Source organism: Bubalus bubalis, chromosome 20 (assembly GCF_019923935.1).
Source record: "Bubalus bubalis isolate 160015118507 breed Murrah chromosome 20, NDDB_SH_1, whole genome shotgun sequence".
Classification (NCBI taxonomy): Eukaryota; Metazoa; Chordata; class Mammalia; order Artiodactyla; family Bovidae; genus Bubalus; species Bubalus bubalis.
In genome coordinates, this window is record NC_059176.1 from 64094463 (window position 1) to 64121886 (window position 27424).

The following is a 27424-nucleotide window of genomic DNA, read 5'->3' on the forward strand; positions in this document are numbered from 1 at the left end:
AACTCCCCTACTCCGGTCAAGCACTGTGGAAAAAACAAGGGCCTCACCCTACTCCTGTAACCAGAATATAAGAGGGGCCTAGACGCTCACAAGTTGTGACAAGACATAACCCCACCAGCAATGGGTTGGTGGTATCAGAGATGCTGGAGTGGGGAGCTGAGACTTTTATAGCCTCCCAACAACAGTGAGTCCTTATCCCGCTCTGCAGTGTCAGTGGGAGTACAGAAGCCCCAGGGTGGTGTTTGTGTCAGCGAACATCTAGTGGGGACCCTGAGCTCTTACAGTAACGGGGCACCTTCTGTCCCTGGGTCTCAGCACAGGCAAAGTAGGGGCGCTGGACTTCCACCTCCAGAAGGCTGTAAGTAGGCACTGGTAAGACAGGAGACCTGAATAAAAGCTAGTGTCTCATAACACAATACTCACAGTGTTCAGGACTCAATTGAAAATCATTGTCAGAAAATCTCAACCTGAATGAGAAAATACAATCAACAAACACTGATTTTGAGAAGATGCAGAAGTTGGAGTTATGTGACAAGGAAATTTAAGAAACTTATTTGGAAGAAGATTTGCCGTAGGTAGGGAAAAGCGTATAGTACGTCCTGTGTACTCTGTACCCCTAATCCACAAAGGTAGCATTTTGCGTGACTATAATATCAGATCCATGATACTGACATTAGTACAACCCACAGAGTTTATTAAGGTGTTGCCAGTTGTATAAACAATCATGTGCATGAGAGAGTGTGTGTGTGTGTGTGTGTGATTCTATGAAATTTGTCACATAGGAGCTTTGTGCATCTAGCATCTTGAGGTCCAGAACTGCTCCGTCACCACAAGGTTCCCTTGGGCTACCCTTTTGGAGCCAACCCTCCCTCAAATCCTAACTCCTAGAAACCACTCATTTGTTTCTCATGTCTATAATTATATTAGTTTAAGAGACCTGGGTTGGATCCCTTGGATTGGGAAGATCCTCTGGAGAAGAGAAAGGCTACCCTCTCCAGTATTTTGGCCTGGAGATTCCATGGACTGTATAGTCCATGGGGTTGCAAAGAGTCAGACACAACTAAGCGACTTTCACTTTCAAGAATATTATAGAAATGGAATCATTCAGTATGTAACTTTTGGAGATTGGTTTTTCTCACTCAGCATAATTTCCTTAAGATATTGATTGTTGTGTGTAGTTTATTCCTTTTTATTACTGAATAGAATTCCATGATCAGATCAGATCAGTCGCTCAGTCGTGTCTGACTCTTTGCGACCCCATGAATCGCAGCACGCCAGGCCTCCCTGTCCATCACCAACTCCCGGAGTTCACTCAGACTCACATCCATCGAGTCAGTGATGCCATCCAGCCATCTCATCCTCTGTCGTCCCCTTCTCCTCTTGCCCCCAATCCCTCCCAGCATCAGAATCTTTTCCAATGAGTCAACTTTTCGCACAAGGTGGCCAAAGTACTGGAGTTTCAGCTTCAGCATCATTCCTTCCAAAGAAATCCCAGGGCTGATCTCCTTCAGAATGGACTGGTTGGATCTCCTTGCAGTCCAAGGGACTCTCGAGAGTCTTCTCCAACACCACAGTTCAAAAGCATCAATTCTTCAGTGCTCAGCCTTCTTCACAGTCCAACTCTCACATCCATACATGACCACAGGAAAAACCATAGCCTTGACTAGACGAACCTTTGTTGGCAAAGTAATGTCTCTGCTTTTGAAAATGCTATCTAGGTTGGTCATAACTTTCTTTCCAAGGAGTAAGCGCCTTTTAATTTCATGGCTGCAGTCACCATCTGCAGTGATTTTGGAGCCCAGAAAAATAAAGTCTGGCACTGTTTCCACTGTTTCCCCATCTATTTCCCATGAAGTGATGGGACCAGATGCCATGATCTTAGTTTTCTGAATGTTGAGCTTTAAGCCAACTTTTTCACTCTCCACTTTCACCTTCATCAAGAGGCTTTTGAGTTCCTCTTCACTTTCCGCCATAAGGGTGGTGTCATCTGCATATCTCAGGTTATTAATATTTCTCCTGGCAATCTTGATTCCAGCTTGTGTTTCTTCCAGCCCAGCGTTTCTCATTATGTACTCTGCATATAAGTTAAATAAACAGGGTGACAATATACAGCCTTGACGAACTCCTTTTCCTATTTGGAACCAGTCTGTTGTTCCATGTCCAGTTCTAACTGTTGCTTCCTGACCTGCATACAAATTTCTCAAGAGGCAGATCAGGTGGTCTGGTATTCCCATCTCTTTCAGAATTTTCCACACTTTATTGTGATCCACACAGTCAAGGGCTTTGGCATAGTCAATAAAGCAGAAATAGATGTTTTTCTGGAACTCTCTTGCTTTTTCCATGATCCAGCAGATGTTGGCAATTTGATCTCTGGTTCCTCTGCCTTTTCTAAAACCAGCTTGAACATCTGGAGGTTCACGGTTCACATATTGCTGAAGCCTGGCTTGGAGAATTTTGAGCATTACTTTACTAGTGTGTGAGATGAGTGCAATTGTGTGGTAGTTTGAGCATTCTTTGGCATTGCCTTTCTTTGGAATTGGAATGAAAACTGCCCTTTTCCATTCCTGCGGCCACTGCTGAGTTTTCCAAATTTTCTGGCATATTGAGTGCAGCACTTTCACAGCATCATCTTTCAGGATTTGGAATAGCTCAACTGGAATTCTATCACCTCCACTAGCTTTGTTCATAGTGATGCTTTCTAAGGCCCACTTGACTTCACATTCCAGGATGTCTGACTCTAGGTCAGTGATCACACCATTGTGATCATCTGGGTCATGAAGATCTTTTTGTACAGTTCTTCTGTGTATTCTTACCATCTCTCCTTAATATCTTCTGCTTCTGTTAGGTCCATACCATTTCTGTCCTTTATTGAGCCCATCTTTGCATGAAATGTTCCTTTGGTATCTCTGCTTTTCTTGAAGAGATCTCTAGTCTTTCCCATTCTGTTGTTTTCCTCTTTCTTTGCATTGATCGCTGAAGAAGGCTTTCTTATCTCTTCTTGCTATTCTTTGGAACTCTGCATTCAGATGTTTATATCTTTCCTTTTCTCCTTTGTTTTTTGCTTCTCTTCTTTTCACAGCTATTTATAAGGCCTCCCCAGACAGCCATTTTGCTTTATTACATTTCTTTTCCATGGGGGTGGTCTTGATCCCTGTCTCCTGTACAATGTCACGAACCTCATTCTATAGCTCATCAGGCACTCTATCTATCAGATCTAGGCCCTTAAATCTATTTCTCACTTCCACTGTATAATCATAAGGGAGTTGATTTAGGTCATACCTGAATGGTCTAGTGGTTTTCCCTACTTTCTTCAATTTAAGTCTGAATTTGGCAATAAGGAGTTCATGGTCTGAGCCACAGTCAGCTCCTGGTCTTGTTTTTGCTGACTGTATAGAGCTTCTCCATCTTTGGCTGCAAAGAATATAATCAATCTGATTTTGGTGTTGACCATCTGGTAATGTCCATGTATAGAGTCTTCTCTTGTGTTGTTGGAAGAGGGTGTTTGTTATGACCAGTGCATTTTCTTGGCAAAACTCTATTAGTCTTTGCCCTGCTTCATTCCATATTCCAAGGCCAAATTTGCCTGTTACTCCAGGTGTTTCTTGACTTCCTACTTTTGCATTCCAGTCCCCTATAATGAAAAGGACATCTTTTGTGGGTGTTAGTTCTAAAAGGTCTTGTAGGTCTTCATAGAACCATTGAACTTCAGCTTCTTCAGTGTTACTGGTTGGGGCATAGACTTGGATTACTGTGATATTGAACAGTTTGCCTTGGCAACGAACAGAGATCATTTTGTCGTGTTTGAGATTGCATCCAAGTACTGCATTTCAGACTCTTTTGTTGACCATGATGGCTAGTCCATTTCTTCTGAGGGATTCCTGCCCACAGTAGTAGGTATAGTGGTCATCTGAGTTAAATTCACCCATTCCAGTCCATTTCAGTTCGCTGATTCCTAGAATGTCGACATTCACTCTTGCCATCTCTTGTTTGACCACTTCCAATTTGCCTTGATTCATGGACCTGACATTCCAGGTTCCTATGCAATATTGCTCTTTATAGCATCAGACCTTGCTTCTATCACCAGTCACATCCACAGCTGGGTCTTCTTTTTGCTTTGGCTCCATCCCTTCATTCTTTCTGGAGTTATTTCTCCACTGATCTCCAGTAGCATATTGGGCACCTACTGACCTTGGGAGTTTCTCTTTCAGTATCCTATCTTTTTGCCTTTTCATACTGTTCATGGGGTTCTCAAGGCAAGAATACTGAAGTGGTTTGCCATTCCCTTCTCCAGCGAACCACATTCTGTCAGATCTCTCCACCATGACCCGCCCATCTTGGGTTGCCCCACGGGCATGGCTTAGTTTCATTGAGTTAGACAAGGCTGAGAATACTGACCCGCTCATCTTGAGTTACCCCACGTCCGAGGTCAGGGGCAGAAGCCAGGAGGACCCCATGCCTGAAGGGCAGGGCCAAGAGGAGTTACCCCATGTCCGAGGTCAGGGGCAGCAGCCGAGAGTGCCAGACTGCGACGGCGCAGGAACGTCCGAGAGGAGCTACCCCACGTCCGAGGTCAGGGGGTGCGGCCGAGAGGAGATACCCAGCGTCCGAGGTCAGGGGCTGCGAGGAGAGGAGTTACCCCGCATCTGAGTTCAGGGCTGGCGGCCGGGAGGAGATACCCCACGCCCTTAAGCCTGAGGCCAGGGGCGGCAGCTGGGAGGAGCAACCCCACCCCATGGCTGCGCAGGCACAGGAGGGCCTAGAGGAGCTATCCCACATTGAAAGGAAGGGCGGCAGTGAGGAGATACCTCTCGTCCAAGGTAAGGAGCATTGGCTGCGCTTTGCTGGAGCAGCTGTGAAGAGATACCCCACGCCCAAGTTAAGAGAAACCCAAGTAAGATCGTAGGTGTTGCAAGAGGGCATCAGAGGGCAGACACACTGAAACCATACTCACAGAATTCCATGATACAGATGTACAAATATGTTTGACCATTCATCCCTTGAAGAACAACTGAATTGTTTCCAGTTGGAGTTATTTATTTTTTTTCTTTAAAAAATTTTTTATTAAACATCTTTATAGAGCAGCATCCAAACTCCAGATCCAATGGCCAAGAAGACCTATTTTGCTGTGGGTACCAGCTGGGGCATGCAAGCGGCTCAGGCTTCCCACTCTTCTGTTTAGAGACTAGGGTGGTGGGCAGCGTTTCATCTTTGGCTTCCACAATGCTCACATCATCAGGCAGAGGCTTCTTAGGGCCAGTCTTACCAGTTGGGTCCCAAGGCAGCATGCTCTGTCCCTTGACGCCCAGCACACCCTGTCTGAGCAGCACAGGGCGCATGGCAGGCTCAACATAGTAGTTAACAGGTCCCCACTGTGGCTCATGAGGCCCTCTGCGTGGACTTAGCCACGTGTGGACTTAGCCATGCATGGATTTAGCCCTCTGTCCTCAGAGTTTCCCAGACACTACTGCCTCACAGGCTTTGGCCCCCCTCTCCAGGAGGAACTGCAGCATACCACAGCAGGCCCGCCGCACAGGAAGTGGAGGACCGACCAGTCTATAACTCAGAGACTCTGCCTGGGAATGGCACACAGACCTCCTGTGGCTCCCTTTTCAGCATAAAGCTCTACTCTGCTATCAGGGAAGCCAAATTTCTTCTGAACCACAGCAGTCAATTCCCGGAATCCACCGGCCCTTCTCACCAAGAACATTCTGTGTCCTGGTGGCCAAGATAATGATTTCTGTCCTGGTTGGTGTAACATGGACCTCACCTCAGCCAGCTCCTCAGTGAAAGACCATTTCAGTTCAGCTTTGAAGATGCCATCAGCGACGAACCTCCTCTTCTTGGCCCCAGTTGGAGTTATTATTGATAAATCTACTGTGCACACTTATATATACATTTTTGTGTGAATTGAAGCTTCCATTTCTCAGGGATAAATGCTCAAGTGCAGTTCGTGATTCATATGGTAGTTACCTCTTTAGTTTGTTTTTTGTTTTTTAATTGCTAGTTTTCTAGCAATTTCTAATTGTTTTCCAGAGTGGATGTTTATTTTACATTCCTACAAGCAATAAATGAGTGATGAAGTCTCTCTGCCTCTTAACCAGCATTTGGTGTTATCAATATTTTTTATTTTAATTATTTTGGAAGTTGTGTAGCAATATCTCATTGTGGTTTGAATTTGTAATTTCAAATGACTACTGATATTGAACATCTTTTCCTGTGCTTATTTTCCATCTATATATCCTCATGAATAGAAATATCTGTTCATAACTTTTCCCCAATTTCTAATTCAATTGATTTTTTTGACATTGAATTTTGAGAGTTATTTGTATATTCTGCATACAAGTCCCTTTTCAAATATATGATTTGCAAAATTTTTTCTTAGTCTGTAGATATGCTTACCTTTTCATCCTCTTAACAAAGTCTTTTACAGAGCAAATATTTTAATTTTGATGAGGTATAATTTATCAATATTTTTCTCTTATGGATCATACTTTTGGTGTCAAGTGTAAGAATTCTTTATCTAGCACAGAACCTCAAGACTTTCTCCCATTTTTTTTTTTCTCTAACAGTTTTTATTTTACACTTTTAAGTCTGTGATTCATATAGACATGATATTTGGGTTGAGGCTCATTTAATGTCTCATTTCTCTAGCACACTTTCTTGAAAATGCCATCTTTCCTTATTTGAATGGCTTTTCGCCTTTGTCAAAATAAGTTGGACGTATTTGTGTAGATGAATTTCTGGGTTCTCTCTTTGGTTCCATTAATCTTTGTGTCTATCCCTTGCCAGGCTTCATGGGTGGCTCAGATGGTAAAGAATCCACCTGCAATGCAGAGCCCCAGGTTCAATCCCTGGGCCATGAAGGTAGTCTGGAGAAGGGAAGTTCAGTTCAGTTCAGTTCAGTCGCTCAGTCGTGTCTGACTCTTTGCGACCCCGTGAATTGCACCACACCAGGCCTCCCTGTCCATTACCAACTCCTAGGGTTCACACAAACTCATGTCCATTGAGTCGGTGATGCCATCCAGCTATCTCATCCTCTGTCGTCCCCTTCTCCTCCTGCCCCCAATCCCTCCCAGCATCAGGGTCTTTTCCAATGAGTCAGCTCTGCGCATGAGGTGGCCAAAGTATTGGAGTTTCAGCTTCAGCATCAGTCCTTCCAATGAATGCCCAGTACTTATCTCCTTCAGGATGGAGTGACTGGATCTCCTTGTAGTCCAAGGAACTCTCAAGAGTCTTCTCCAACACCACAGTTCAAAAGCATCAATTCTTCGGCGCTCAGCCTTCTTCACAGTCCAACTCTCACATCCATACATGACCACAGGAAAAACCATAGCCTTGACTAGATGGACCTTTTTTGGCAAAGTAGTATCTCTGCTTTTCTCTATGCTATCTAGGTTGGTCATAACTTTCCTTCCAAGGAGTAAGCATCTTTTAATTTCATGGCGGCAGTCACCATCTGCAGTGATTTTGGAGCCCAGAAAAATAAAGTCTGGCACTGTTTTCACTGTTTCCCCATCTATTTCCCATGAAGTGACGGGACCAGATGCCATGATCTTAGTTTTCTGAATGTTGAGTTTTAAGCCAACTTTTTCACTCTCCACTTTCACTTTCATCAAGAGGCTCTTTAGTTCCTCTTTACTTTCTGCCATAAGGGTGGTGTCATCTGCATATCTGAGGTTATTGATATTTCTCCTGGAAATCTTGATTCCAGCTTTTGCTTCTTCCAGCCCAGCATTTCTCATGATGCACTCTGCATATCAGTTAAATAAGCAGGGTGACAATATACAGCCTTGACGAACTCCTTTTCCTATTTGGAACCAGTCTGTTGTTCCATGTCCAGTTCTAACTGTTGCTTCCTGACCTGCATACAGGTTTCTCAAGAGGCAGATCAGGTGGTCTAGTATTCCCATCTCTTTCAGAATTTTCCACAGTTTATTGTGATCCACACAGTCAAAGGCTTTGGCATAGTCAATAAAGCAGAAATAGATGTTTTTCTGGAACTCTCTTGCTTTTTCGATGATCCAGTGGATGTTGGCAATTTGATCTCTGGTTCCTCTGCCTTTTCTAAAACCAGCCTGAACATCTGGAAGTTCACGGTTCATGTACTGGTGAAGCCTGGCTTGGAGAAGGGAATGAGAGAGCTAGTTCTTAGGTAGGTAGATAAGGAGTCTAGGGCTCTTGAGGAGGAGTAAAGGACAAACTTTTTTTTTCTACTCTCCTCTTTCTTAGTCATGTAAGATTTTTTTTCTTCAACTCTGAGTTGTTATGGCAACAATCTATTTCTTCAAAGACTAACTTTCTTTAAGCCCAGAGCTAATGATTACACAATAAAACAACTCATCTTGCTCAGGGGTAAGTTTTTCCTTAAACTCTGTACTAACAGCACAATTGCACTCATCTCACACACTAGTAAAGTAATGCTTAAAATTCTCCAAGCCAGGCTTCAGCAATACGTGAACCGTGAACTTCCTGATGTTCAAGCTGGTTTTAGAAAAGGCAGAGGAACCAGAGATCAAATTGCCAACATCTGCTGGATCATCAAAAAAGCAAGAGAGTTCCAGAAAAACATCTATTTCTGCTTTATTGACTATGCCAAAGCCTTTGACTGTGTGGATCACAATAAACTGTGGAAAATTCTGAAAGAGATGGGAATACCAGACCACCTGATCTGCCTCTTGAGAAATCTGTATGCAGGTCAGGAAGCGATAGTTAGAACTCGACATGGAACAACAGACTGGTTCCAAATAGGAAAAGGAGTTCGTCAAGGCTGTATATTGTCACCCTGTTTATTTAAGTTATATGCAGAGTACATCATGAGAAACGCTGGACTAGAAGAAACACAAGCTGGAGTCAAGATTGCTGGGAGAAATATCAATAACCTCAGATATGCAGATGACACCACCCTTATGGCAGAAAGTGAAGAGGAACTCAAAAGCCTCTTGATGAAAGTGAAAGTGGAGAGTGAAAAAGTTGGCTTAAAGCTCAACATTCAGAAAACGAAGATCATGGCATCCAGTCCCATCCCTTCATGGGAAATAGATGGGGAAACAGTGGAAACAGTGTCAGACTTTGTTTTTCTGGGCTCCAAAATCACTGCAGATGGTGATTGCAGCCATGAAATTAAAAGATGCTTACTCCTTGGAAGGAAAGTTATGACCAACCTAGATAGCATATTGAAAAGCAGAGACATTACTTTGCCAACAAAGGTTCGTCTAGTCAAGGCTATGGTTTTTCCTGTGGTCATGTATGGATGTGAGAGTTGGACTGTGAAGAAGGCTGAGCACCGAAGAATTGATGCTTTTGAACTGTGGTGTTGGAGAAGACACTTGAGAGTCCCTTGGACTGCAAGGAGATCCAACCAGTCCATTCTAGAGATCAGCCCTGGGATTTCTTTGGAAGGAATAATGCTAAAGCTGAAACTCCAGTACTTTGGCCACCTCATGCGAAGAGTTGACTCATTGGAAAAGACTCTGATGCTGGGAGGGATTGGGGGCAGGAGGAGAAGGGGACGACAGAGGATGAGATGGCTGGATGGCATCACTGACTCGATGGATGTGAGTCTGAGTGAACTCCGGGAGTTGGTGATGGACAGGGAGGCCTGGCGTGCTGTGATTCATGGGGTCGCAAAGAGTCGGACACGACTGAGCGGCTGATCTGATCTGATCTGAACAGTTATATAACAACAATGTATCTTGCTTGAGGACATGTTTCTCCTTCTTAAGAACCTTCTGACTAATCTTGTTATCTTAAGATGCATGTTGCCAGAGTGGGTTTGTTAAGACCTTTCTATTGTTAATAACCAACTGAAAAAGTATGTAAAAGACCTGATAAGACAGGCCAGTGGGGCGCTCTCTGCCCCTTCAATGTCTGTGTCAGACACTATCTCTGTCTCTTTTTCACTGTGATAAAACTTTTGCCACATGAAGCTGTAAGCGCCTTAAGCCTTGTCTCTGGTCCCAAAGCTAATTTTTCTTCTTCGGAGGTCACGTATCCGACACCGTTCACCATAAGCTATCAGGAATGACTCCCCACTCCAGTATTCTTGCTTGGATAATTCCAAGGACAGAAGAGCTTGGTGGGCTATAGTCTATGAGGTCACACACAGTGAGACATGACTGAGCAGCTGAGCACACACACACATACACACAGACATCCCTCTACCAATGCCACTCTGCGCTGACTACTGTGAAGCTACGTAGTAAGCTTTAGTGTCAAAGTTTTTCCTACCACTTTATTCTTTTCAACTTGTTTTACCTACTCTACTACCATACCTTCCCATATAGATTTTACAAAAAGCTTGTTGATGTCCACAAAAACAAACAAAATTAAGTGGTGGTTTGATAGAAACTTTATTAAAACTAGAGATCAATTTGCAGAGAATCAACATCTTTACTAAGTTGAGTCTTCCAATCCATGAACATAGGACTTATCTTCTATTTTTTAAGTCTTTCTCTATTTCTTTCCTTGGAATTTTGCAAATTTCAGTATACAGACCCTGAATGTGTTACACCTATAGGTAAGTTTTTCATTTTACTGGAAAATTAGAAATGGAATCATGCTTTAAATTTGTTTCTACATGTTCATTTTTAATAAGTAGAATTTCAGTTAATTCTTTGATGATTTTATGTCCTGTGACCTGATGAGCTCATATGTGGTGAAATTTTGTGAGGATTTTGTAGATTCATTCGTATTTTTTACATAGATAATGTCACCAGAAAATAAGGAGTTCTTTTCTTCCTTTTCAATCTGTGAGCATTTTGTTTCTTTTTACTGTCTTATTACAGCAGTTAGGACCTCCAATGCCATGTTGCCAGGTGGTCAGAATAACAGTGCTAAGAGGAGACATCCTTGCCTCAATCACCGTCTTAAGGGGAAAGCATTGTCTTTCCTTTAACTATGATGTTAGTTGTAGGTTACTTTGTAGGTGCTCTTCATTAAGTTGAAGAATTTCCCTCTATTACTAGATTGATGAGAGTTTTCATAATGTGTTTATTAGATTTTGTCCAATGCTCTTCCTGCATTGATTGATAAATCATATATTATTTGTTCTTAACTTGTTCATATGGTTGCTGCTGCTGCTGCTGCTAAGTTGCTTCAGTTGTGTCCGACTCTGTGTGACCCCATAGACGGCAGCCCACCAGGCTCCCCTGTCCCTGGGGTTCTCCAGGCAAGAACACTGGAGTGGGTTGCCATTTCCTTCTCCAATGTATGAAAGTGAAAAGTGAAAGTGAAGTTGCTCAGTCATGCCCAACTGTTAGCGACCCCGTGGACTGCAGCCTACCAGGCTCCTCCATCCATGGGATTTTCCAGGCAAGAGTGCTGGAGTGGGGTGCCATTGCTTAAGATAATTGATTTTCAAACATTGATCTAGTCTCACATAGCAGGAATAGTCACATTTGGTGATGGTGTATCATTTTATAAAAACACAATGCTGGGTTCAATTTGTTAGCATTCTGTTGAGGAATTTTGCAACAAAGTCATGGGAGATTTTGATAGATGATTGTATTTTCTTGTACTGTATTTGTGGTAATTTTTGAGGCAATACTGGTTTCAGAAATGTTTTCACCTTCTTATCTTGCTGGAAGAGATTGTGTAAAATTGGTGTTAACTTTTAAACATGTTTGGTAATTCTACAGTTAAACTGAGAATCAGCTCATTGCATTGCTTTTTCTTATTGTTTTTGCTTTCACTTTTATTCATTTCTACTTTCATTTTATTATTTGCTTCTTGACAAACACTCTAAAGCAGTTCTCAATTTTAAAAATGCCTCAAGGAACAGTTACAAACATGCTTGAAACAAATGTAAATGTGAAAAAGTTTCAGCAATAAAGATATAATAATAAGTTTCAGTAATAAAGATATAAATGAAAACCAAATAGAAATCTTAGAATTAAAAAATACAATAACTAAAATTTTAAAACTCAGTGGAGTTTTACGTTGTTTCTCTCAACAACAAAATGGAGAGGACAGAGGAAAGAATTCATGATCTGGAAATTAATACAGTAAAAAATGTCCAGTCTAAACAAGAAAGAGAAAATAGAGTGAATAAAACTAAAATCAAAACCATGACCAAACCAAAACCTCATGGGCTTATGGGAGTCTAATGAAAGTGCTGACATTTGTGTCATTTGAGTCCCAAGTGAAAAGGAGAAAAAGAGGGTGCTGAAAAAGCCTTCAAATAAATAATGACTGAAAATTTCTCAGATTCAGTAAAAGACATAAATATACAGATTTTAAAAGCTAAGCAAACACATACAGGATAAACACAAAGAAATTCATTATCAGTACATGTCATCAGTTCAGTCACTCAGTCGTGTCCAACTCTTTGCCACCCCATGGATCACAGCACACCAAGCCTCCCTGTCCATCACCAACTCCCGGAGTTCACTCAGACTCATGTCCATCGAGTCAGTGATGCCATCCAACCATCTCATCCTCTGTCGTCCCCTTCTCCTCCTGCCCCCAATCCCTCCCAGCATCAGAGTCTTTTCCAATGAGTCAACTCTTCGCATGAGTTGGCCAAAGTACTGGAGTTTCAGCTTTAGCATCATTCCTTCCAAAGAAATCCCAGGGCTGATCTCCTTTAGAATGGACTGGTTGGATTTCCTTGCAGTCCAAGGGACTCTCAAGAGTCTTCTCCAACACCACAGTTCAAAAGCATCAATTCTTCGGCGCTCAGCCTTCTTCACAGTCCAACTCTCACATCCATACATGACCACTGGAAAAACCATAGCCTTGACTAGACGGACCTTTGTTGGCAAAGTAATGTCTCTGCTTTTCAATATGCTATCTAGGTTGGTCATAACTTGCCTTCCAAGGAGTAAGCTTAATTTCATGGTTGCATCTGCAGTGATTTTGGAGCCAGAAAAACAAAGTCTGACACTGTTTCCACTGTTTCCCCATCTATTTCCCATGAAGTGGTGGGACTGGATGCCATGATCTTAGTTTTCTGAATGTTGAGCTTTAAGCCAACTTTTTCACTCTCTTCTTTCACTTTCATCAAGAGGCTTTTTAGTTCCTCCTCACTTTCTGCCATAAGGGTGGTGTCATCTGCATATCTGAGGTTATTGATATTTCTCCTGGCAATCTTGATTCCAGCTTGTGTTTCTTCCACTCCAGTGTTTCTCATGATGTACTCTGCATATCAGTTAAAAAAGCAGGGTGACAACATCCAGCCTTGACGAACTCCTTTTCCTATTTGGAACCAGTCTGTTGTTCCATGTCCAGTTCTAACTGTTGTTTCCTGACCTGCATACAAATTTCTCAAGAGGCAGATCAGGTGGTCTGGTATTCCCATCTCTTTCAGAATTTTCCAAAGTTTATCATGATCCACACAGTCAAAGGCTTTGGCATAGTCAATAAAGCAGAAATAGATGTTATTCTGGAACTCTCTTGCTTTTTTGATGATCCAGCGGATGTTGGCAATTTGATCTCTGGTTCCTCTGCCTTTTCTAAAACCAGCTTGAACATCTGGAAGTTCACGGTTCAGGTATTGCTGAAGCCTGGCTTGGAGAATTTTGAGCATTACTTTACTAGTGTGTGAGATGAGTGCAATTGTGTGGTAGTTTGAGCATTCTTTGGCATTGCCTTTCTTTGGGATTGGAATGAAACCTGACCTTTTCCATTCCTGTGGCCACTGCTGAGTTCTCCAAATTTGTTGGCATAATGAGTGCAGCACTTTCACAGCATCATCTTCCAGGATTTGAAATAGCTCAGCTGGAATTCCATCACCTCCACTAGCTTTGTTCATAGTGATGCTTTCTAAGGCCCTCTTGACTTCACATTCCAGTATTTCTGGCTCTAGGTGAGTGATCACATCATCATGATTATCTGGGTCGTGAAGATCTTTTTTGTACAGTTCTTCTGTGTATTCTCGCCACCTCTTCTTAATATCTTCTGCTTCTGTTAGGTCCATACCATTTCTGTCCTTTATCGAGCCCATCTTTGCATGAAATGTTCCTTTGGTATCTCTGATTTTTTGAAGAGATCCGTAGTCTTTCCCATTCTGTTGTTTTCCTCTATTTCTTTGCACTGATCGCTGAAGAAGGCTTTCTTATCTCTTCTTGCTATTCTTTGGAACTCTGCATTCAGATGTTTATATCTTTCCTTTTCTCCTTTGCTTTTCACTTCTCTTCTTTTCACAGCTATTTGTAAGGCCTCCCCAGACAGCCATTTTGCTTTTTTGTTTTTTTTTTTCCATGGGGATGGTCTTGATCCCTTTCTCCTGCACAATGTCATGAACCTCATTCCAAAGCTCATCAGGCACTCTATCTATCAGATCTAGGCCCTTAAATCTATTTCTTACTTCCACTGTATAATCATAAGGGGTTTGATTTAGGTCATACCTGAATGGTCTAGTGGTTTCCCCTACATGTCATAATCAAACTTAAAAACTAAAAACAAAGGAAAAAATTCTTGTAGCAGCAAGACACAAATAATACCTATCAATAGGGTATAAATAATTCAAATCACAGCAGATTTCTCATCAGAAACCATGAAGACCAGAAAGAAGTGACACAACAGTTTCCAAGTGCTGAAAGAAAATAACTATAATTTGATAGTTATTTAAGTATACATTTATTCTGTAATTCTATATTCAGTGAACCTGTCCTTCAGAAATGCATGGAAAATGAAAATATTATCAGGTAAAGGAAATGAAATATTATAAGCATCTATCCTAAACAATGTTCAAAGAGAGTCCTTGAAACAGGAAAACACAATAAAAGCAGGAATCTTAGAATCTCAAGACAGAATAGAATACAACAAAAAGGGTATGAGTGAAAGCAAAGATGTAGCCTTCTTTGTTCAACTTTTCTAAATTAACTTTGAGGATTGGAGCAAAAATTATAACATTATCTGATGATTCTCAAAGTATATACAGGAAATATTTAAACAATTAAAAATGGAGGATGGTACAGAGACAGAGGGAAATACGATTCTCACACTTCACTTGAACTAGTAAAATGCCAAAACCAGTGATCAGTTATGTATATAAAATGCAATACTCAGAGCAAGCAATAACAAAAAAAATAAGGGAAAGAATACAGTTAAAAAGGAGCAAGAAAAGAACCTTTCCAATTTTTCTTTATCAGCTCTACACAATATTTATACAAAGAACATTTAGAACAAAAGTAGAAAACTGTAGAAAAATACTTTAATAAAATTCATTCTAAAATGTTCAACAGAATATTAGCAAAAACATATTTTCAGTAAATTTTAAAATAATACATGACCAAGAGTTGGTTCCCTGAATACCAGGCTAGTCCGGTGGTGGTGGTTTAGTCACTAAGTCGTGTCTGACTCTTGTAACTCCATGGACTGTAGCCTGCCAGGCTCCTCTGTCCATGGGATTTTCCAGGCAAGAATACTGGAATGGGTTGCCATTTCCTCCTCCAGAGGATCTTCCCAACCCAGGAATTGAACCTGGCTCTCCTGCATTGCAGGCAGATAGCCAGTAGTAAGAAACTAGTATGAGATCACATTAACAGAGTAAAAATCTACTAGATCAGCACCCCAAGAAATGTAATTAAATATCCACATCCATTCCTGATTTTTAGGAAGAGCTGAAAACCAATGTCCAAGGAGTGGCGGTGGCGTGGGTACAGGAAGGCCAAGAGGAGCTACTCCATGTCCAAGGAGCGGTGGCTGCACGGGTGCAGAGGGCCGAGAGGAGCTACTCCAAGTTCAAGGTCAGGAGGGGCAGCCATGAGGAGATACCCCTCATCCAAGGTAAGGAGCAGCAGCTGCGCTTTGCTGGAGCAGCCGTGAAGAGATACCCCACGTCCAAGGTAAGAGAAACCCAAGTAAGATGGTAGGTGTTGTGAGAGGCATCAGAGGGCAGACACACTGAAAGCATAATCACAGAAAACTAGCTAATCTGATCACACGGACCACAGACTTGTATAACTCAATGAAACTAAGCCATGCCGTGTGGGGCCATCCAAGATGGGAGGGTCATGGTGGAGAGGTCTGACAAAATGTGGTCCACTGGAGAAGGGAATGGCAAACCACTTCAGTATTCTTGCTTTGAGAACCCCATGAACAGTATGAAAAGGCAAAATGATAGATACTGAAAGAGGAGCTCCCCGGGTCAGTAGGTGCCCAATATGCTACTGGAGATCAGTGGAGAAATAACTCCAGAAAGAATGAAGGGATGGAGCCAAAGCAAAAACAATACCCAGCTGTGGATGTGACTGGTGATAGAAGCAAGGTCCCATGCTGTAAAGAGTAATATTGCATAGGAACCTGGAAAGTCAGGTCCATGAATCAAGGCAAATTGGAAGAAGTCAAAAAGGAGATGGCCAGAGTGAACGTCGACATTCTAGGAATCAGCAAACTAAAATGGACTGGAATGGGTGAATTTAACTCAGATGATCATTATATCTACTACTGTGGGCAGGAATCCCTTAGAAGAAATGGAGTGGCCATCATGGTCAACAAAAGAGTCCGAAATGCACTACTTGGATGCAATCTCAAAAACGACAGAATGCTCTCTGTTCATTTCCAAGGCAAACCATTCAATATCACGGTAATCCAAGACTATGACCCAACCAGTAATGCTGAAGAAGCTGAGGTTGAATAGTTCTATGAAGAACTACAAGACCTTTTAGAACTAACACCCAGGAAATATGTCCTTTTCATTATAGGGGACTGGACTGCAAAAGTAGGAAGTCAAGAAACACCTGAAGTAACAGGCAAATTTGGCCTTGGAGTACAGAATGAAGCAGGGCAAAGGCTAATAGTGTTTTGCCAAGAAAATGCACTGGTCATAGCAAACACACAACAACACAAGAGAAGACTCTATACATGGACATCACCAGATGGTCAACACCGAAATCAGATTGATTATATTCTTTGCAGCCAAAGATGGAGAAGCTCTATACAGTCAGCAAAAGCAAGACCAGGAGCTGACTGTGGCTCAGACCATGAACTCCTTATTGCCAAATTCAGACTGGAATTGGAGAAAGTGGGGAAAACCACTAGACCATTCAGGTATGACCTAAATAAAATCCCTTATGATTATACAGTGGAAGCGAGAAATAGATTTAAGGGACTAGATTTGATAGACAGAGTGCCTGATGAACTATGGATGGAGGTTCGTGACATTGTACAGGAGATAGGGATCAAGACCATCCCCATGGAAAAGAAATCCAAAAAAGCAAATGGTTGTCTGAGGAGGCCTTACAAATATCTGCAAAAAGAAGAGAAGCGAAAAGCAAAGGAGGATAGGAACGATATAAGCATGTGAATGCAGAGTTCCAAAGAATAGCAAGAAGAGATAAGAAAGTCTTCTTCAGCAATCAATGCAAAGAAAGAGGGAAACAACAGAATGGGAAAGACTAGAGATCTCTTCAAGAAAATTAGAGATGCCAAGGGAACATTTCATGCAAAGATTGGCTCGATAAAGGACAGAAATGGTATGGACCTAACAGAAGCAGAAGATATTAAGAAGAGGTGGCGAGAATACACAGAAGAACTGTACAAAAAAGATCTTCATGACCCAGATAATCACGATGATGTGATCACTCACTTAGAGCCAGAAATACTGGAATGTGAAGTCAAGTGGGCCTTAGAAAGCATCACTACGAACAAAGCTAGTGGAGGTGATAGAATTCCAGTTGAGCTATTTCAAATCTTGGAAGATGACACTGTGAAAGTGCTGCACTCAATATGCCAGCAAATTTGGAGAACTCAGCAGTGGCCACAGGAATGGAAAAGGTCAGGTTTCATTCCAATCCCAAAGAAAGGCAATGCCAAAGAATGCTCAAACTACCACACAATTGCATTCATCTCACACGCTAGTAAAGTAATGCTCAAAATTCTCCAAGCCAGGCTTCAGCAATACCTGAACCGTGAACTTCCAGATGTTCAAGCTGGTTTTAGAAAAGGCAGAGGAACCAGAGATCAAATTGCCAACATCCGCTGGATCATTGAAAAAGCAAGAGAGTTCCAGAAAAACATCTATTTCTGCTTATGGACTATGCCAAAGCCTTTGACTGTGTGGATCGCAATAAACTGTGGAAAATTCTGAAAGAGATGGGAATACCAGACACCTGACCTGTCTCTTGAGAAACCTATATGCAGGTCAGGAAACAACAGTTAGAACTGGACATGGAACAACAGACTGGTTCCAAATAGGAAAAAGAGTATGTTGAGGTTGCATATTGTCACCCTGCTTATTGAACTTCTATGCAGAGTACATCATGAGAAATGCTGGGCTGGAAAAAGCGCAACCTGGAATCAAGATTGCCAGGAGAAATATCAGTAACCTCAGATATGCAGATGACACCACCTTTATGGCAGAAAGTGAAGAGGAATTAAAAAGCCTCTTGATGAAAGTGAAAGAAGAGAGTGAAAAAGTTGGCTTAAAGCTCAATATTCAGAAAACTAAGATCATGGCATCGGGTCCCATCACTTCATGGGAAATAGATGGGGAAACAGTGGAAATAGTGTCTGACTTAGTTTTTTGGGGCTCCAAAATCACTGCAGATGTGGATTGCAGCCATGAAATTAAAAGATGCTTACTCCTTGGAAGGAAAGTTATGACCAACCTAGATAGCATATTGAAAAGCAGAGATATTACTTTGCCAACAAAGGTCCGTCTAGTCAAGGCTATGGTTTTTCCAGTGGCCATGTACGGATGTGAGATTTGGACTGTCAAGAAAACTGAGAGCCAAAGAATTAATTTTATGAACTGTGGTGTTGGAGAAGACTCTTGAGAGTCCCTTGGACTGCAAGGAGATGCACCCAGTCCTTCTTAAAGGAGATCAGTCCTGGGTGTTCATTGGAAGGACTGATGCTGAAGCTGAAACTCCAGTACTTTGGCCACCTCATGCGAAGAGTTGACTTTTTTGAAAAGACTCTGATACTGGGAGGGATTGGGGGCAGGAGGAGAAGGGGATGACAGAGGAGGAGATGGCTGGATGGCATCACCAACTCGATGGACGTGAGTTTGAGTGAACTCCAGGAGTTGGTGATGGACAGGGAGGCCTGGCGTGCTGCGATTCATGGGGTCACAAAGAGTCGGACAGACTGAGCAACTGAACTGAACTGAAAACCCATTAGGAATACAAGTGGACCATCAGTCTACACAACTAACACACAAAAATCCATAAATTTTCTAAATATTATACCTGTGTGTATATATATACATATGTATATATACCTTTATACACACAGGAAGTAAAGATCATATTTTTAATAATAATAAAAAAAGATACATTACCTTGGTAAAAACCTTAAGAGAAATGTTCATGGTCGATGTGAACAAAATCTCTCAATTCTAATGAAAGACACAAAAGAGGATTTAACTGAATAGGAATACACACATTACTCTTGGATGCTGCTGCTGCTAAGTCGCTTCAGTCGTGTCCGACTCTGCACAACCCCATAGAAGGCAGCCCATCAGGCTCCACCGTCCCTGGGATTCTCCAAGCAAGAACACTGGAGCGTGTTGCCAATTCCTTCTTCAATGCATGAAAGTGAAAAGTGAAAGTGAAGTCACTCAGTCGTGTCTGACTCTTCGCAACCCCATGGACTGCCGCCTACCAGGCTCCTCTGTCCATGGGATTTTCCAGGCAAGAGTATTGGAGTGGGGTGCCTTTGCCTTCTCTGTACTCTTGGTTAGGATGACTCAAAACAGTAACTCCCATATTAATTATAAATTTAAAGCAATCTCAAAATAGCATACCATCAAGATTTGAGGGGGAGGAATGTAACAGCAGTTTCTAGCTCCTAATAAAACAAATGTTGGAAATAAAATGGGCCAGTGAATTTTGGAAGTAAAAGAGAAGAGATGGGTCACTGACCCAACCATATTAAAACCAATTTTAAAGTTATTCAAACTAAAAAAAGAGAGTATAGGATAAGTACCTCAGAAACAGAATGGAAAGTACACAGAGGCAGGAGACATGAAATTTATATGGGAATTTGAGAGTGGCATTCCATACATAAGAAAAAAGAAACAATTCAGCAAATGCCTTGGAGGAAAACCAGCAAGCCATTAAAAAAAATTCCTTTCCATCTTCTTGCAACAAAATAAATGCTAGCTGGGACAGAGAATTAGTAATTCCATGGAAGCTGTAAAAAGAAGTATGATTGATTTTTTATGTATTTATATATATTTTAATGTATTTTTTATGTATTTATTCCTGAATTTTGTTTAGGGAAGACTTTCTAAGCAGGAAGCAGATTCCAGAGACTGTTAAGCAAAAGAATGATGTATTTTACTACTGGAAAAATTAAAAATCATGAATGAACTCCCCCAAATCACCACATATAAAATCATAAGACCAAGGCAAACAGAGAATTTTATGTGACAAATGATAGAAGTCAATTTCCTATCTTTTGCTTTTGGCTTCGTATCTTTGCAAGTCTGTTAATAGTTTTCAGCATCCATTTTCATTTGGGATTTGATTATTGGCTGATTGCTCTCTTCTCTTTTGCCTCTTCTTTTTATCTTTTTTTTTTTTCCTTTTTCTTCCTTTTCCCCCTTTTCCTTCTCCATGGAAGTGTGTGAATCTCTTTGAGTGGTCTTGCGCTGTTAAGAGTTATTTCACCATTAGTCTAGGGATTCTGTCTTCTATGCTGTGTGGCCTATGGAATCTTGATGCTGCAGGCAGGGGTTGGGCCTGGACCCCAGAGGTGGGAGACTCAACTCCAGGGCTTTGGACCACTAGAGAACTCCCGACCCCATAGGACATTAATAGGCAAGAGCCCTCCCAAAGGTCTCCATCTCAACACTAAGACCAAACCCCACCCAAAAACCAGCGAGGTCTGGGGCTGGATGCCCCATGCCAATTCTTAGCAAAACAGGAGCACAGCCCTGAATATTAGCTGCCCAAAGCCACACCAACCCATAGGCACCCTGAAACACACTACTGGACACAGCACTGCCCTTCAGAGAGACAAGATATAACTCCATCCACCAGAACACAGGCAGAAGTCTCCCAACCAGGACACTTTCACAAGGCATTGGTCCAACCTCAGCCAAAGGAGGCAGACTCCACAATTAAGAGGAACTACAACTTTCCAGCCTGCAGAAAGGAGACCCCAAACAGACAATTAAAGAAAATGAAAAGACAGAGAAGTCAATTTCTTTACAATGGTGTCACTGAGGGTCGGACACAACTGAATGACTTCACTTTCACTTTTCACTTTCATGTATTGGAGAAGGAAATGGCAACCCACTCCAGTGTTCTTGCCTTAAGAATCCCAGGGACGGGGGAGCCTGGTGGGCTGCCGTCTATGGGGTTGCACAGAGTCAGACACGACTGAAGTGACTTAGCAGCAGCAGCAGCAGCATAGACACCTAAGGAAAATGAACCACTAGAAAAATGGGTAAGCAAGTAAAAGAAACAAAAATGTTCCATTCCATTCACATTAAAGCAATGTAAGTCAAAACAACAGTAAGATATTAAAACTCTTAGACAAGAAAAGGTCAAAAGTTGATGATTCCCATCAGAGAAATGGCTACTCGCAAACACTGTCAGTAGAACTTAAATTTTTTCACCTTTTTGGAAGGCAATTTGTATCTATTAGCATGAAAACTATCGTGCCTTGACCCAGAAATCTCACTTGTAGAAACTTACCCCATAGGAATTATGAACAATTAGAAGAATTGACATTTACTGAGGAGTGCTTACTATGTGAAGGTGGGCTGAAAAATGTCTTATATGGATCATCTCATTTAATCCTCAAAATGACATAATGAAGAAGGCTCTCTGCACATTTTACAGAGAGGTAAACTGAAAGTGAAGAGATCAAGAGATGTGCTCCAGGTTACACAGTAAATAATAGAGTGGGGATTTTTAAACCTCAATTAGATATGTCCTCCCAAGGATATTCATGGAAGTGTTATAAGAGTTAAAAGCTAGAAACCATTCAAGTGACCAACAATATCCACCTCATGCGAAGAGTTGACTCATTGGCGAAGACTCTGATGCTGGGAGGGATTGGGGGCAGGAGGAGAAGGGGATGACAGAGGATGAGATGGCTGGATGACATCACTGACTCGATGGACGTGAGTCTGAGTGAACTCCGGGAGTTGGTGATGGACAGGGAGGCCTGGCGTGCTGCGATTCATGGGGTCGCAAAGAGTTGGACATGACTGAGCAACTGATCTGATCTGATCTGAAGCACTTGATAAATTTCTAAGAATTACTGGCAGCTGTTATAGAAATGAAGGAGATCTACATGTGCTGATAGGGAAAGATCCCTACAATGCACCAGTGAGAAAAAAGCAAGGAACAGATCAGTGGACTTACAGTGCAGACTTTGGTGTTTCAAGAGTATATTTTACAATGCTGCCAACTGCCTATATGGAGCCTTAGTGCAAGTTAGTTTAAGGTGCCCCCTCTGGGTGTTCACAGTCTCTCAAGACCCAACTCAATAGAAAACATCCCGAGATAGTTTAAAAAACTGCATAAAAAAATATGACTCTTTGAACCCCTCACCTTAAAACCTTTTCCTGCTGCCTTTGACAGTCCTAAACTGTTACACGTGTTCCTTAGCTGATCCTAATTAAGTCTTGGCATGCATGCATGCTAAGTTGCTTCAGTCATGTCCAACTCTGTGCGACGCTGTGGACCACATAGCAGCCCACCAGGCTCTTCTGTCCACGGGATTCTGTAGGCAAGAATACTGGAGTGGCTTGCCATTTCCTTCTCCAGTTTTACATATGGTAATGTATATAGTTCAATGCTACTCTCTCAGTTTGTCCCACCTTCTCCTGCCCCAGCTGTGTCCAAAAGTCTGTTCTCTGTGTCTCTATTCATGTCCAGCAAATAGGTTCAAGTCAATTTTTTTAGTGTATTTCACAGGTATATGCTCACTGACCTAGAGCCAGACATCCTGGAATGTGGAATCAAGTGGGCCTTAGAAAGCATCACTACGAACAAAGCTAGTGGAGGTGATGGAATTCCAGCTGAGCTATTTCAAATCCTAAAAGATGATGCTGTGAAAGTGGTGCACTCAATATGCCAGAAAATTTGGAAAACTCAGCAGTGGCCACAGGACTGGAAAAGGGCAGGTTTCATTCCAATCCCAAAGAAAGGCAATGCCAAAGAATGCTCAAACTCCACACAATTGCACTCATCTCACATGCTAGTAAAGTAATGCTCAAAATTCTTCAAGCCAGGCTACAGCAATACATGAACTGTGAACTTCCTGATGTTCAAGCTGGTTTTAGAAAAGGCAGAGGAACAAGAGATCAAATTGCCAACATCCGCTGGATCATTGAAAAAGCAAGAGAGTTCCAGAAAAACATCTATTTCTTCTTTATTGACTCTGCCAAAGCCCTTGACTGTGTGGATAAAAATAAACTGTGGAAAATTCTGAGAGAGATGGGAATACCAGACCACCTGACCTGCCTCTTGAGAAATTTGTATGCAGGTCAGGAAGCAACAGTTAGAACTGGACATGGAACAACAGACTCGTTCCAAATAGGAAAAGGAGTATGTCAAGGCTGTATATTGTCACCCTGCTTATTTAACTTATATGCAGAGTACATCATGAGAAATGCTGGGCTGGAAGAAGCACAAGCTGGAATGAAGATTGCTGGGAGAAATATCAATAACCTGAGATATGCAGATGACACCACCCTTATGGCAGAAAGTGAAGAGGAATTAAAAAGCCTCTTGATGAAGTGAAAGATGACAGTGAAAAAGTTGGCTTAAGACTCAGCATTCAGAAAATGAAGAACATGGCATCTGGTCCCATCCCTTCATGGGAAATAGATGGGGAAACAGTGGAAACAGTGTCAGACTTTATTTTTCTGGGCTCCAAAATCACTGCAGATGGTGACTGTAGCCATGAAATTAAAAGACGCTTACTCCTTGGAAGGAAAGTTATGACCAACCTAGATAGCATATTCAAAAGCAGAGACATTACTTTGCCAACAAAGGTTCATCTAGTCAAGGCTATGGTTTTTCCTGTGGTCATGTATGGATGTGAGAGTTGGACTATGAAGAAGGCTGAGTGCCGAAGAATTGATGCTTTTGAACTGTGGTGTTGGAGAAGACTCTTGAGAGTCCCTTGGACTGCAAGGAGATCCAACCAGTCCATTCTGAAGGAGATCAGCCCTGGGATTTCTTTGGAAGGAATGATGCTGAAGCTGAAACTCCAGTACTTTGGCCACCTCATGTGAAGAGTTGACTCATTGGAAAAGACCCTGATGCTGGGAGGGATTGGGGGCAAGAGGAGAAGGGGACGACAGAGGATGAGATGGCTGGATGGCATCACTGACTCGATGGACGTGAGTCTGAGTGAACTCCGGGAGTTGGTGATGGACAGGGAAGCCTGGCGTGCTGCGAATCATGGGGTCACAAAGAGTCAGACATGACTGAGCGACTGATCTGATCTGATCTGATTGGTGTTTTTCTTTGACTTACTTCACTCTGTAGAATAGGCTCCAGTTTCATCCACCTCATTAGAACTGATTCAAGCATTCTTTTCAACAGCTGAGTAATATTTCATTGTGTATATATACCACAGCTTTCTTTTCCATTCGTCTGCTGATGGACATCTAGGTTGCTTCCATGACCTGGCCATTGTAAACAGAGCTGGGATGAACATTGGGGTACACGGGTCTCTTTCAATTCTGGTTTCCTCACTGTGTTTGCCCAGCAGTGGGATTGCTGTGTCGTATGGCAGTTCTATTTCCATTTTTTAAAGGAATTTCCACACTGTTCTCCATAGTGGCTGTACTAGTTTGCATTCCCACCAACAGTGTAAGAGGGTTCCCTTTTCTCTGCACCCTCGGCAGCATTTGTTGTTTGTAGACTTTGATAGCAGCCATTCTGACTGGCATGAGATGGTGCATCATTGTGGTTTTGATTTGCATTTCTCTGATAATGAGTGATGTTGAGCATTTTCTCATGTGTTTGTTAGCCATCTGTATGTCTTCTTTGGAGAAATGTCTGTTTAGTTCTTTGGCCCATGTTTTGATTGGATCATTTATTTTTCTGGAACTGAGCTGCATAAACTGCTTGTATATTTTTGAGATTCTTTGTCAGTTGCTTCATTTGCTATTATTTTCTCCCGATCTGAAGGCTGTCTTTTCACCTTGCTTATAGTTTCCTTCGTTGTGCAAAAGCTTTTAAGTGTAATTAGGTCCCATTTGTTTATTTTTGCTTTTATTTCCATTACTCTGGGAGGTGGGTCATAGAGGATCCTGCTATGATTTACATCAGCGAGTGTCTTGCCTATGTTTTCCTCTAGGAGTTTTATAGTTTCTGGTCTTACATTTAGATCTTTAATCCATTTTGAGTTTATTTTTGTGTATGATGTTAGAAAGTGTTCTAGTTTCACTCTTTCACAAGTAGTTGACCAGTTTTCCCAGCACCACTTGTTAAAAGTTGTCTTTTCTCCATTGTATATTCTTGCCTCCTTTGTCAAAGTTAAGGTGCCCATAGGTGCATGGATTTATTTCTGGGCTTTCTTTTTTTGTTGTTGTTGTTTTTTTTAATTTTATTTTATTTTTAAACTTTACATAATTGTATTAGTTTTGCCAAATCCGTTGATCTATATTTCTGTCTTTGTGCCAGTACCATACTGTCTTGATGACTGTAGCTTTGTAATATAGCCTGAAGTCAGACAGGTTGATTCCTCCAGTTCCATTCTTCTTTCTCAAGATTGCTTTGGCCATTTGAGGTTTTCTGTATTTCCATACAAATTGTGAAATTATTTCTAGTTCTCTGAAAAATACTGTTGGTAGCTTGATAGGGATTGCATTGAATCTATAGATTGCTTTGGGTAGTATACTCGTTTTCACTATATTGAGTCTTCCGATTCATGAACATGGTATATTTCTCATATTTGTGTCATCTTTGATTTATTTCATCAGTGTTTTGTAGTTTTCTATGTATAAGTCTTTTGTTTCTTTAGGTAGATTTATTCCTAAGTATTTTATTCTTTTCATTGCAGTGGTGAATGGAATTCTTTCCTTAATTTCTCTGTTTTCTCATTGTTAGTGTATAGGAATGCAAGGGATTTCTGTGTGTTAATTTTATATCTTGCAACTTTACTATACTGATTGATTAGCTCTATTAATTTTCTGGTGGTGTCTTTAGGTTTTCTATGTAGACAATCATGTCATCTGCAAACAGTGAGAGTTTTACTTCTTGTTTTCCAATCTGGATTCCTTTTATTTCTTTTTCTTCTCTGATTGTTGTGGCTAAAACTTCCAAAACTATGTTGAATAGTAGTGGTGAGAGTGGGCACCCTTTCTTGTTCCTGACTTTAGGGGAAATGCTTTCAACCTTTCACCGTTGAGGATAATGTTTGCTGTGGGTTTATCGTATATGGCTTTTATTATGTTGAGGTATGTTCCTTCTATGTCTGCTTTCTGGAGGGTCTTTATCATAAATGGATGTTGAATTTTGTCAAAGGCTTTCTCTGCATCTATTGAGATAATCATATGGATGTAATTACTCATAAATTTGGATTTGGTAATTTGGGCTTCCCTGGTCACTCTGCGGTAAAGAATCCATCTGCCAGTGCAGGAGATGTGGGTTTGATCCCTCAGTTGGAAAGATCCCCTGGAGTAGGAAATGGAAACCCACTCCAGTGTTCTTGCCTGGGAAATCCCATGGACAGTGGAATCTGGCAGTCCATGGAGTTGCAAAAGAATTGGATGCAATTTAGTGACTAAACAAACACACAAACAACAACACTGCCATTGTACTAACCAGTGTATCACTCTTGCGGTGTTTTCTATTTGTCTTGACTATTCTCAGGTTTCCTTTTTTCCTTTATATTTTATTTGGATTTAGTTTGGAGTAAATAGCCTGTATCATTGTCTATTCTCATTTATTAGCATATGAAACTGCTAGTAAGACACAACAGCATGCGTGCAAAGTCCACACAGGAATAAAACCAGGTGGGGGGTCACACAGAATCCTGATTGCTCTTCAGAAGTACCTGGGCTTGGTTAAAATGCAGTTTTTTCCCTCATCCCAGAAGTATGAAATAAAATGTGGAGCAGGTAAGGTGTGTTTTAAGCTCAACAGGTAATTCAGTTGAACCATCAATAGACCCTATTTCCTCCTCCACCTTTGAAGGGTAGGTACAGAAAAGGGGGCTAAGAAAACACCTTTAGCGCCACGCTCTTCAGCATTTCCTCAGGGCCGCACATCACAGGGCTCAGGCTAGTCTCCAGTCCACAAGTTGGTGTCTGTCTGCACTGCACACAGCTGAGAGGCTCGCCCTCGTCAGGCCTGGTCTGCGTGTCTCCTAGTCTGCTGTCTGTATCCCAAGGCCAGTGGCCCTCAGGTCCTAACTTGGCTCTGGTCTCCTCACTGTTTCTCCTGATTCCCTGCAGGGTATTTCTATAAGACTGACAAGTCTTTGTTTCCACCACTCAATAAGACCAGAAATAATCTCTAGGAAGCCAAGCTGAATCTACTCAATCAGCACACACACAGTG

The 27424-nt window shown here is 41.7% G+C and overlaps 1 pseudogene; it reads right to left on the bottom strand.

The window, feature by feature from the left end:
- Window positions 1–247: 247 nt before the first annotated feature.
- LOC102405820 lies at window positions 248–19255 on the bottom strand (annotated as a pseudogene).
- Between the last annotated feature and the right edge of the window lie 8169 nt (window positions 19256–27424).